Source organism: Temnothorax nylanderi, unplaced genomic scaffold (assembly GCF_030848795.1).
Source record: "Temnothorax nylanderi isolate EJ_2023f unplaced genomic scaffold, tnyl_v1.0 TNYL_tig0221_pilon, whole genome shotgun sequence".
Lineage (NCBI taxonomy): Eukaryota > Metazoa > Arthropoda > Insecta > Hymenoptera > Formicidae > Temnothorax > Temnothorax nylanderi.
In genome coordinates this window covers 124,362-138,643 of record NW_027249283.1, presented here as the reverse complement: position 1 = coordinate 138,643, position 14,282 = coordinate 124,362, and the positions used below count along the sequence as shown (strand labels likewise).

At 33.2% G+C, this 14,282-nt stretch overlaps 1 long non-coding RNA gene across 1 annotated transcript; it reads left to right on the top strand.

Annotated features, from left to right (window-relative positions):
- Nucleotides 1-10,246: 10,246 nt before the first annotated feature.
- LOC139779341 (uncharacterized) lies at nucleotides 10,247-13,748 on the top strand. Its single transcript, XR_011719865.1, has 3 exons — nucleotides 10,247-12,388; nucleotides 12,526-12,783; nucleotides 12,896-13,748. It is a non-coding gene; the product is annotated as an uncharacterized lncRNA (long non-coding RNA).
- The last annotated feature ends 534 nt before the right edge of the window (nucleotides 13,749-14,282 follow it).

The window sequence follows — 14,282 nt, the reverse complement described above, 5'->3', positions numbered from 1 at the left end:
CAATCAAAGACGAATATTAAATAAGTGGAAAAAATTAAATTTCAGAATTAGCAATTTTTATTTTCGGATTCTAGAAATTGACTTATTCTTCAGGGATTTCGAAAAAATTGAAAAATGTACTTAGAATTCCATTTCCATCAAAAAGATAATTCATATACTGTTCTAATCTGAAACCTCAAAAGTTCAATTCTTTTTTTTGCCGGGAAGTAGTCGAGTTGAAAAAAATTTGTGAAAAATTTATAAGAAAAAAATCATATCTTTTTTTCTATTAGTCCTGGCATTTTGAAATTTTAACACGTTATTACACACGACTGAATGTATTTAAAGAAAAAAAACTAGCTCAATTGAGCATGGCACTTCTGAGATAATTAATTTTTTATTCGTTTTTCATGAAAAAAAGTACTAAAAATTAATATGGTAAAAAATGAAAATTACCATCTCAAAGTACAAGAAAAATCCAACATTTTTCATGTATACAAATTTTTCTTACATAGAAGAACTTTTGAGTTAAAAATTTCCGAAAATATCACACACACACACACACACACACACACAATTCTTGAAAAAAACTCAAAATTCAACTGTTGATATCTACTGAAATAACGTCCATAAAATTCTGAAAAAATTGAGAAGAAACCTATCATTTAGTAGGGGAGACCGGGGCCTAACCGTCGCCAGGGTTGAACCGTCAAATCAAATATCTCGGAACCTGTATATTGTGCAAACTCGCTATTAACATTGTAAACGCTGCTTATGGTACCCATGTGACCAACGGAGTTTCGGCAGGTTATCTGCCGTGTTATGATTTTTACGAGGGCAAACGTGTTTTTGGAAGGTAAAAGTTACATTTTCTGCGCGTGGAAATTTTGTAATATCTGAAATAATATTTGCTCTCCAAATCTCGAGGTACGTGATTATAAAGAGTAATGCATGCTGAACACGAATCCAGTGTAGTTTTTTCATTATCGTTGATGTCTAATATTTCGTGGGTGATCAAACCTGAAACTTGTGTTTGGGGTTAATCCGTCAGTAAGCAGTCCGGGTGCATTTCCAAGGCATTTCCGGGCATTTCCAGGGTCACTGCATATGGAATATGGATGAGACGGGAATTACAACCGTTCTGACACCGAATAGAGACATCGGACGTCGAGGAGTGAAACAAGTCGGGCGAGTGACTTCTGCGGAAAGAGGAACCCTCGTGACTATTTTTTAATAACGTTTCGCATAAAAATTTTAAATAAATTTTTATATTTTTCTCTTAAAAAACAATTATTAAGATGTATCCTATCATTTTTCAGGATTAGATGTACGTATATGTATTGAAAATGCAGTGTGACGGTTAAACCCCGGCATTTTTGAGATTTCAATTTTTCCACCGTTGTCGTTTTTGCTCTATACCGGTTAAACAAAGCGACGTAGATAAAAATTTCCTATATAAATTTTGTAGCTAAAGGTTCACTCTTTACAGTGGTATACCACATTTAACTAAAATTATTTATTTTCTTGTTAAAAATCGGCACCGAAAAAAAACTGACGGTTAGGCCCCGGTCTCCCCTACAATAACATACTGCATAACAAAAGAAATCGGTGAATGTGAGTGAAAAAAAAAGTTGAGATCCCATGGAATACCCCATATATATGTCTCTTCTATGTCCAAAATCAAGACATAAAACGTCTTAAATAAGACATTATTAAGACGTGTTAAAGATGTCTTAAAAATGTCTTATATCCCAATTTTAAACATGTGTGCTGTCTGAGTATGGGCTAAATTCGGTCCCCGTAAAATTTTATCCGCCCGTCAAGAAACTTGGACATTAATATAAAAGAATTTTATCAAATAAAAATATTTTGTTTTTATTTAATTTTTAAAAATAAAACCGGCTTCTCGTGTCATTATAAAAATTTTAATATGGCCCTCTTGACAAAAAATAGATTGCAGAAGACTCTTAATCTATAATATATATTTGCTTTAGATATATCTAAATTCAAAAACGAGTTTGGAAGACGATCGAGCACGTTTCCTTTAGCTTGTTAAAGTTTATTTACACAATGATAGAACTTGGTATTAACAACACTATACAAATAGAATTTTTATGCATTTTTTTACGAGATAAAGTTTCAATAGGTACTCAAAGCAATCAAAACTTAAAATGATTGAGATAAAAGGTATATGTATGTATGTTAAAGGTATGTTCTTCGTTAACCTGGCAATTCCCCTCAATATATATGATGTATTTATATATGATTAATTACCCTGGTAGAAATGTATGCAGTTTTCCTAGACACCCTTCCAGTTACTGTCTAGTATTACTGCATTCTCATTTGTGTAACAATACTGCGTAGGAAATGGACAAGAACTTGATAGAATTTTATTCAGTATCTGAAGCAGTTTTCCTGGTAAAAATATATGCAGTTTGCGTGGACACCTGCCCAGTTATTGTCTAGTATTAATAGATGATTATTAGTTAAAATACTGCGCAGGAACTGGATAAGAACTCAACAAAGTTTCATTGAGTTTCCATTGTTTCCAAGACATATTGTAATATTGATTCAGTTTTATAACGTGCGCGTATTATACAGTCTGTATAAAATTAATTTAAAAGATTGCGTAAAGTGTTAAAAGATCTTAAAACTGCGTGAAGAATGAGTGAACTTGTAGAAAAACATAGAGCAAGGAAAAGGAAATTGGAGGAAATAAGGAATATGACAGGACAAAATTTTGTTGCAGAAATGACAACTAATAAGGCTATGATTGTAAGTGAGCAAAAGACAACAGAAATGTATATTAATAATACAGATTTGAATTGCGATGAGAACACATCAGACTATTCTGATGATAATAATATTAATGATATAAAAAGTAAAACTAAAACTAATTCTTAAAAATAAAATTTTTGAAGAAAAATGTAATAGTGTTTATCTATATGCAATCCGAATATAAAAATAAGGTCAATGAGAGTGTCATACTGCAAAACATCTTCAGTATATAAAATATATTATATACCGCTACTTTTAGTATAATACGCACGAAAGATTTCCTGCACTATGACTCTCATTAACCTCAAAATTTTACATTTAGCAATAAAATATTACTAGAGCAAAACTGTCCATTTCTTTATCAGTAGATTTGCTTATTAATCAATTCAATCGTTTATTTATTGTCCAGTTATTGTTCAGTAAATGAGTTCAGATTTTGCGCATCTTTTGTGCGCAGTAACTGAAGGAAAAGCGTTACATCTTGATTGGAATCCCAAGTAGTTTTACTTCTCAGTTATTAGACAGAAGTTAATATAACTGTCCAGTAACTGCTAAAAAAATGCATGACATTTCTACCAGGGTATTTATTTATTTAATAGGGGAGACCGGGGCAAACTCGACACCGGGGCAAACTTGACACTAGGCTTTTTGCCAATTTAAATCTATCGTAGAAACTTGCCTTTTCTACTGTAAATGCGTATTTATGTGCCAGTATTATCAACAAAATTTGGTGACATTCTGAGTTATGGTGTAATTTTTAGCGCGACATAAACGTTTTTGATGGTAAAAAGTAATTTTTCTGATCTCTTGAAAATTTCTACTCTTTCATCGAGATTTACTCTAGCAAATCTACCGGTAAGTGATTTTGATGGGAAATTCGATGCTCTATACGAATCCAATAATAGTTTTTGGATATTTTCAAAATTTTTATATTTTTGATAAGTGATAAAATAAGTGAAAAACGACGTTCGGGGCAAACTCGACACCACGCCGTTTTATCGTCTCCCAATAACAAACGATGCTTGTTATGCAGCTATATGGCCCATGACAAATGTGTGCGCACGTCTAATCGCGAATTTACTTGCATAAATTGTTTTTCAGACATGAGTTTAGATGAAAATAATTGAATTTAACAATTTTTGTTCTCATTATTTCCAATAATTGTTTTACTTAATTCCAAATTTTTGTACTTTTTAAATACACGATAAACATTGTATGTTCAGTTTCAAACAATAAAAAATAAGTTCCAGATCAAATTGTGTCGATCAGGCAAAGTGTCGAATTTGCCCCGCCATTTTTCAATTTGAAAATTTGTCTTTGCGTCACTTTTCCTTTCCTGGGGACAAAACTAACGAACAGCAAAACTTCCTTAAGCAATTTTGTACCTGAAGGAACACTCTTTAAATGTGTACCATTAAATTTGCTTAAAAATTTTAATTAATTGTTGAAAATTGCCTTTGAAAAAATTGTGTCGAGTTTGCCCCGGTCTCCCCTATTTATATATTATTTATATGTACATAAACCTCTGACTTCTTATAATTGAACCGCGGACTTAAAAAAAACAGGTAGAATGAATCGTCGCATACTTTTAATTTGATAGGCTTTATTTGACTCTCGTATTGATGTCGGAAGCGAAAAGTGATTTTAGCAAGAGAAACAAGCAGCTTCTAAGCATCGATTAGGATCGGTAAATATATACAGCGACATATTCCGACAATAGTCGAATTCTCACGATAATAATCCAAAAATTAGATTCGTCATTTAAAAATTAAGATCATTCCTGGATAATGTGATATAAATAAAGAGAACGATAATACAAAACAATTGTAAAAATAAAATGTGCACGAGTGTGGCTTAAAAAAAAGTTCTTATAAGCCACACTTGTGGCTCTTGATATCAGTATGGCATCTACCCTGGTAGAAATGTCATGCATTTTTTTAGCAGTTACTGGACAGTTATATTAACTTCTGTCTAATAACTGAGAAGTAAAACTACTTGGAATTCCAATCAAGATGTAACGCTTTTCCTTCAGTTACTGCGCACAAAAGATGCGCAAAATCTGAACTCATTTACTGAACAATAACTGGACAATAAATGAACGATTGAATTGATTAATAAGCAAATCTACTGATAAAGAAATGGACAGTTTTGCTCTAGTAATATTTTATTGCTAAATGTAAAATTTTGAGGTTAATGAGAGTCATAGTGCAGGAAATCTTTCGTGCGTATTATACTAAAAGTAGCGGTATATAATATATTTTATATACCGAAGTTTTGCAGTATGACACTCTCATTGACCTTATTTTTATATTCGGATTGCATATAGATAAACACTTTTACATTTTTTTTCAAAAATTTCATTTTTAAGGATTAGTTTTAGTTTTACTTTTTATATCATTAATATTATTATCATCAGAATAGTCTGATGTGTTCTCATCGCAATTCAAATCTGTATTATTAATATACATTTCTGTCTTTTGCTCACTTACAATCATAGCCTTTTTAGTTGTCATTTCTGCAACAAAATTTTGTCCTGTCATATTCCTTATTTCCTCCAATTTCCTTTTCCTTGCTCTATGTTTTTCTACAAGTTCACTCATTCTTCACGCAGTTTTAAGATCTTTTAACACTTTACGCAATCTTTTAAATTAATTTTATACAGACTGTATAATACGCGCACGTTATAAAACTGAATCAATATTACAATATGTCTTGGAAACAATGGAAACTCAATGAAACTTTGTTGAGTTCTTATCCAGTTCCTGCGCAGTATTTTAACTAATAATCATCTATTAATACTAGACAATAACTGGGCAGGTGTCCACGCAAACTGCATATATTTTTACCAGGAAAACTGCTTCAGATACTGAATAAAATTCTATCAAGTTCTTGTCCATTTCCTACGCAGTATTGTTACACAAATGAGAATGCAGTAATACTAGACAGTAACTGGAAGGGTGTCTAGGAAAACTGCATACATTTCTACCAGGGTATAATAAGCGAGAATATAAGAATATTCAAAATTATTTTTAGTCCAGCTCTAAGGCCCAGTTTCACCAACGTCGATTAACTGTAACCTTCGATTAAAGCTCGACTTGTTCATTTTTCTAAATCATCATCTCTTTCTAACTACAATGTCCCTCTAGAAGTTGGTGAAACTGGGCCTAAAATTAGTCAAACAGAAATAGATGAAGAAGAGAGACAGATATACAAAAGTTTTGCCTTTTATAAGTTTATTACAAAGGATTTATTTATTCAAGAAAATATATAAAATTCTTATTGAATTATTTACTTTAATCGTCAGATTTAATATTATTAATTAAAGAAAATTTTCAAAAAAAAAACGCAGAATCGTAAGAAATTGTTAACAAAAGATGTATTGCCTTTGTTGAATAAGCTAACGATGTTTCCAAGAAATGATAACAATCGTCAACAAGAATAAGAAATTAAATTTAAATCACAAATTATTTATAGCATCATAATTATTATTTATTCTTTTATCGTTGCTAAAAGTTCTACCATAGATATATATACGCGTGTGTGTGTGTGTGTGTGTGTGTGTGTGTGTGTGTGTATTATATTATAACAATTGAATTCTTATTATTTATTATTAAATGAAAAGTGCTATCACCGTGCATAACGTGGCGAAACGCAATTCTTTATCTATGTAATATTATCATAAAAATTGAAAATTCAAACTATTATAAATCGTAAAAGTTGCCATTAAGTTACGATTCGATACGCATATTGTTTAATGACAATTTCCAACGAATCACTACAGCGATTCTTTGAAAACAAAATAAACTATAATATATGTTTTATAGGTTCTATTCAGCGCTTTTATTCGTTTCGTCATTTCTACTCTCGTATCATGGATAAGAATCTATATACCAATAAGAAATTCGTATGTGAAAAGTAAAACAACGAGTAAAATGGCGCGTACCTTCTTTTATTTGTTCTGTGATAATTTAAGAAGAAAAACAGCGTTGATTTACTTACCATGCGTACAACAATTTTCGATGTATGTACGTAAGCAAGCTTCGATGTAATTATAGGAGAAGAAGAGGGAGAGGGAGAGAGAATATTGAAGAAATAATACATGCTATGAAAAAATTTCACGTTTATAGGTGTGTCGATTGACAGATATATGTATGACAGCTGATTTCTTCGCATCCCTTTCGAATTGTTTTCCGATCAACTTTCAATGGCGAGTCGTCAAGGGTGTATGGCACAATAGGTGCTTTCCATTTACATCAAAACTCAGATAATTCTCACTTGTGACGTCGTTCTATCCTTTTTGGCAATTAATGAATAATAAAGACAGAATGACATCACAAGTGAGAATTATCTGAGTTTTGATGTAAATGGAAAGCAACTAATATACGAGTCTGTTAGGTATACAAGCGCTTTTCTAGTGTGGCGTACCACAATACACAGAGAACTAAGAAATATTAAACTTTATGCGAATCCCATTGAGAATGACTTCGACCAAACTCCAATTATTCGCTTTGACGATCGATTAACTTGTTGAGTTATATATGTGATATTTTATCAACGTGAATACTTAAGGATTAGTTTTTTGTTTGACACATGAAAGAATAAGATTAGATTATATAGGGACAACAGGAATTAAACAGTTTGAAATTTTGATGATTCATTTTTATTGAACTTATTACCGATTAAGTTAAGGGAAAGAATAATATAATTGCGGAATTATAGGCTTAAACTACCTATTTTTATATAATTTTTTTCTCATCGCTAGATCAATATATTAATTCGAATTATCTGTTTTTATTCTTTTTTCTCAAACGATTGACGCTGATGCATTCTGATCAAAAATAGTTTTCTTCTTATAAGTTCTTTCTGGATTTTAATTATATTATAGTTGGACAGTCAGTTTTTTGCAACTTTGATTACTCCGTAACTTGTGATGAAATTATAATAATTTAAACAAGTAGAAATTTGCACACTTAAAAACTATGAGGAAGCAATGTGCAAGTTTATACTTGCCCACCTTTTTTTAAATCTTTTCTACCCCTATTTCATATATAATTCTTTAAAATTTGGTTAATCAGTTCTTGAGTTACAGACGTTTGAAATTTCGGAGAATTCGTACATACATAAAAGCCTTATAAAGTTTGGTCTAATCAATCAAATTTAAAGAATTATATATGAAATAGGGATAGAAAAGACTGAAGAATATAACAGAATTAGAAAAAGTTGTCAATAATTAATACTAAATTGTCCAAAAACATTAATTTTTAAAAAGTCTCAAGCAGTTGAGACTTGAAGTATAGTCTTTAAGGGTTAAAGTTTTATAATATATTGACAATTTTTCTAATTCTATTATATTCTTCAGTCTTTTCTACCCCTATTTCATATAGAATTCTTTAAGATTTGGTTGATTAGTTCTTGAAATACAGACGTTTGAAATTTCGGGGAATCCGTACAAATATAGGAGCCTTATAAAGCTGGATCTAATCAACCAAATCTTAAAAAATTATATATGAAATAGGGGTAAAAAAGACTGAAAAATATAATAGAATTAAAAATAGACTGATATCTCAAATATTGGGAAAGTTACAGCGTAAAACACATTTTTCTGAAAAATGAAAATTCTCTTAAAATTCATACCGGTCGACGGATTTTAAGAAAATTAGAGGAGAACATACTTTCTATGATACTCTATTTGTGTGCAAAATTTCAACCCGGTATCTAAAAAATTGTAGAAGTAGATGCATATACAAAAAAATCCGTACACACACACACATATATACTTCCGGACATTTTCTACTAATGTGATTTCTCGACATTTTGGAACATTCTAAACCTATTTCCACCAAAATCTCGAAAAAAAAAATTTTTTCCCCATCACAAAGCTTCCTCTATGAGGAAGCAAAAAACGATCAATCAAATCGTAATCCATTTTTAATGAGATTTAAAAAATCAGTTCGATACTTCCCGAGGAAAAGGCGTGTATAAGTTAAAAAATATAATTTTACAGTGGAGTATTTAGTATTTTGATGCTATCATAACTTTTGCAGCTTTTATAATATATATCTTTTTTTCGTTTGTCTATTTCAAATCAAGGATGATAAATAGAGGAGATTTTCACATATCGAAATATATCGATGCAGAAAGTTCCAGAAAGTTATTTCTAAAAATAAAATTAATCTAAAGCATTGTTTTTGTTAGTATTTTTTTAATAGTATTTTTTATTATGTCTGTTTTAATGGTTTTTATGGAGACTTTTATTGACCCCTATTTTTTATGTCATATTCTTGTAACTCTTGTCGAGACGTTTTCAAAACACTAAGACAAAGCTCCTTTCGTTAAGAATTTCCTGAAATATTTTAAATTTTGTCATGACATTTTTAATATAAAATATGAGATATCTCATAAAGTATTCACTTTTCGATAACTTTACCTTGATAAGAGGAATTATTTGACCAAACTGACGTTTAATATCGTACTATTACATTTAATAAGGTGTAGTTTATAAAATTGACTGTAACGACTGTAATGTGTCCTATATAGGACAAACATTAAGACACCTGGAGACTCGTGTGAGGGAGCATCTTGGTGATATTAAAAAAGATGAGAGTAAGCGCTCCGTAGTTAGCAAGCACCGATTGACGCACGGGCATGATTTTAAATGGTCCACTGCGGAGGTTCTGCATATGGAGAGAAATGTGAGGAAGAGAGAGATAGCGGAAATGTTTTATATTAAAAAACATAATAATACGATCAATCTCAAAAAAGATACGGAAAATCTTAATCCGTTATATGACCGAATTATAAGATCTACGTAATAAGTTTCTCTTAGTGTATATGTTTTCCTTCCGTTGACCCACTCATGTAGGGGAGACCGGGGCCTAACCGTCAGTTTTTTTTCGGTGCCGATTTTTAACAAGAAAATAAATAATTTTAGTTAAATGTGGTATACCACTGTAAAGAGTGAACCTTTAGCTACAAAATTTATATAGGAAATTTTTATCTACGTCGCTTTGTTTAACCGGTACAGAGCAAAAACGACAACGGTGGAAAAATTGAAATCTCAAAAATGCCGGGGTTTAATCGTCACCCCCCCGGGGTTTATCCGTCACACTGCATTTTCAATACATATATATACATCTAATCCTGAAAAATGATAGGATACATTTTAATAATTGTTTTTTAAAAGAAAAATATAAAAATTTATTAAAAAATAATTGTTTTACCTATTCCATAAAACATTTTAGGCACGTGAATACAGATCCTGACAAGCGCACGCATGTGTTGTGTGCCCTACGCTCGCACGCAATGCACTGTTTCCCATATGCTCTGTTTATTGTCAACTTCTTTGAGCACACGCAGCACGTATTATCCAAATCTTCGTCAGAATCCAACCGCTGCTGCTTCCTTGATTTCGATTTACGCCCACTGCTCGTCGAAGGCTGCGGTTCTGTTTGTGTGGCATTTTTTATTTTATCTTTTCTCACCGCAAGAACTGCCTTCTTGAGTTGCTCCTTGTCGACGGGAATCGACGGCGTCCTCGCGCCGATTCCTCGACGCGCCGACGACGACACGTCGTCGGAATCGCTCCGTCAGGACCCAGGGATTCTGTGATTTACGTCGCTTTGTACGGAGCAAGGACGACGACGACGACGACGGCCACGACGACCACCACCACCACCACCACCACCACCACGACGACGATGACGACGACGACGACGACGACCACCACCGACACCACCACCACTACAACGGCGGCGACAATGACGCCGAGACGATGCGGCGAACGCTAGACGATGCGGTCGCACGCGCGACTGTCACTAACACAACGACCAACAACGACGATTTACCGCGGCCGGGAGTCGGGACGATCTACCGCGCGCGCGGCATGTCAACTCTCGCGCGGAAATCGCGGGATCTCAGAGCCGGCACGGCTCGCCGTACCTCGCCGACGTGCCGTGAGCGCGAGCGATCTCGAAAACAACGGTCCGCCATCTTTTCGGTCGGCCAAAACACCCGTTTTGCGACGATACGTGCGTACCATTTCCCTCCTATACAAACTGACGCACGTGCAAGGGAAGACAGAATCACGCTCGAGGGAAACCTAACCTAAAATCGCCGTGAGCCGAAGTCGTGCGCCCGGCGCGCCACAGTGACGAGACTGACGGATAAACCCCGGGTGCTTACTGACGGATAAGCCCCAAGCACAAGTTTCAGGTTTGATCGCCCACAAAATATTAGACATCAACGATAATGAAAAAACTACACTGGATTCGTGTTCAGCATGCATTACTCTTTATAATCACGTACTTTGAGATTTGGAGAGCAAATATTATTGCAGATATTACAAAATTTCCACGCGCAGAAAATTTCACTTTCACCTTCCGAAAACATGTTTGCCTTCGTAAAAATCATAACACGGCAGATAACCTGCCGAAACTCCGTTGGTCACATGGGTACCATAAGCAGCGTTTACAATGTTAATAGCGAGTTCGCACAATATACAGGTTCCGAGATATTTGATTTGACGGTTCAACCCCGGCGACGGTTAGGCCCCGGTCTCCCCTACTCGGTGTTTTCAAATTAGTTTGATGCCGTCCTTCGACTCGGAACGACGCTTCTCACACGTCTCCGTTCCGGTTATGTATTAATTCGGTGCTACATCGCACGATAAGGATGGACCGCGGCTCCTTCACATTGAAATTTTGACAAAGTGTTAAACTGCAAGAAAAATTTTTTTGGTGCGGCTAATTTTTAGTATGAGACAGGTATTTAATTTCCCTTTCTACGCTCTTCGTTCCTTGTGCGATATATTTTGTAACATGACTTCGTTGTTTTAGTTAACTCTTGATAAGGACACAAAACGAGTGTCGAAACGTCGAATGGATTAATGTAGTATTACGATATGGATTAATGTAATAGTACGATATTAAACGTCAGTTTGGTCAAATAATTCCTCTTATTAATTTTCACTGACGAAGAAAAGAATTCTATATTTTACCTTGATACTTTTATACGTAGAATAATGAAAGGAATCGAATAATAAATTAATTTTTATTAATCTTTACATTTGCAATTTTGCAAAATTGAATTTGCGTCTACAAAATGCAATCAAATTTTTTAAAATAGCTTTTTTCTGTTTTTTTTTACAACAATAGATTCCCGATCTTTTTGTTACACCCTGTATAGCCAGTAAATAATGCTTATTAATTAAAGTAAAAAATGTAGTCTTTAATAATTCTTATTCGAGTTGGTAATTATTTATGCAAGTCTCCAAATAACTTCAACAAAATTTTTAATGTAATCTAGCAATCCTATATAAAAAAATCCATTTGGACCGAGAAGTTTGCGTTTCGAGTCGAATGTGTATCGCTTGTAGTGTTGCCGCTTTTCCGCGTGCGTGATTGGCCGGTCGAAGCCGGGCGATCGTGAGATCGAGGCGAGTTTCGTGCGAGCTTCGTGCGTGTGATCGTGATCAATCGTGATGTGACAGTTCGCGTCGTGTCGTTAGAAGGTTAAATTAAATTAACGTGTGATCTTTTCTCAAATTTTACATATGTCAAAATCCATATTGACTACGGCCGTCGAAGAAATATTATCACGATCAGGACTGGATTAAGGAAGGAAAATTGTCAAGGTAATTTATTTATTAATATAAATATATATTTACATTTATATTTAGATTGTGCGATGATAGTAAGTAATCTGTTTATATGTTTATATGTTTATATGTTATTATTTATTGTTTTATATAAATGTGATTACTTATTACAGAGAGCGAAGAGGCGATGATGATGATTAACGGCGAACTGATAAAAGTAGAATAACTTTGGAGAGAAGAAATAATAAATTACATATGAAAAATATCAATGCGGGAAATAACGGTGCGGGCGAGGATGCCGCGTTTAATCGCGACTGGTTGGATTTCTTTTACATGTTGTCTAGGATCGTCGTTCTATTTGGTATAATGTATTTCTATTCGTCCCCTCTCAGGCTCCTCATCGTCACGTTTTTGGGATTTGCGATATATCTGTGAGTCAATTCTCTAATATTCTTTGACATATCCACAATTAATCATATATATATGTTTTTCTCTGAACTTGTCTGAAAATTGTTAGATGTAACACGATGATATCTGTTATAGATATCAAGGCGGTTTCTTCAGGGTACAACCAATCTTATTGGCTGAGAATAACAATGGACGCGCAGAAAACAATAATCAAGGGTTGCAGAATGAAGTAATGGGTCCTCAGGCTGTGCCGCAACAGCAAAATGCTCAAGAGCCAACCGGAAGCACGAACAAACGCCAATGAGGAGAACGAGGAACAACGACCAGGCGCTCTCGCTTTTACGTGGACCTTCTTCAGTTCGTTTTTTGCTTCGCTTATTCCAGATCAGCCAAATGTCATTTAATTCCGGATATTCCGTTATAAAATGGCTTTTTTTTAAAGCCTGCAATTATTTTAAAACTCTATAATTATAATATAAAGACTGGAAAGGATGACTTTGTCACGGTGTTACCGGACTTTGAAAATATTTAACAGTTTGTAGAGAGTCAGAAGTGCTTAAACTCATGATTCATTCAATACATGTATTCCTATGAAAGTCTGATCAATTTTACGATATCCAAGGATTTTTGTATTTGAATATATCTCTAATATATATATAAATGTTCACATATGTGTTAATAATCAACATACGCTTAAGATTGATGACAATTATCGTGGAAATCCAATTTTACATGTAAAGATTATATATGTGTATCAGTTTAATTTGTTGAGAGACTCGCAATTCACGAAATAAAATAACAGTCACGTAAGATCTATAAATATTAATGCTAACTTTCCTTCGGAAGAAGATCGTTAGAATTGCCATCCCAAAGCTATTAGAATAATATGTATAAACAAATTTTTTATGTTTGTAGAGTATTAAGATATAAAGGTACAACGAGAGATAAATAATCATGTATATACACATATATCTAAAAATAAAAAATATAGGTTTCGTGTAGCGTTTGTATTGTATAAAGCTGTATTTAAGGAGATAATAATAGGTACTTGATAATTTTCTTAAAGAATTCATATATATATTACATATATATATAGTAATAATATTATATTGTGTGAGAATAATTTTTCTGTGATGTTTAATACAGTCGAATACATCCGGTGTGATATCTGCGTATATCTCTAAATTTTCTTAAGTAAATAGAGAAAGAAAGAGTTCTATACGAAAAGCGCCGATAAAATAAAGATGTATGTAAAGCAAATAAAACAATTTTTAAAGTTTGTTGTTTATTCATGTTATTTCAACTAAAAAGATTGTGAATATTCTAATAAGACAATAAAAAAAGATAAAATACATTAATTTCTGTATGGAAACGTAAATTGTAAGATATATATGTATATATATACCGGTTTTCAAAAAGATCGGTAACGAAAAATTATATACTTGATAGCACTTTCCGGTAAATTCAACTTCTACTTTGTGTACAATTCTTTGAGATTCGGTCATTCGGAACCGGTTTCCAA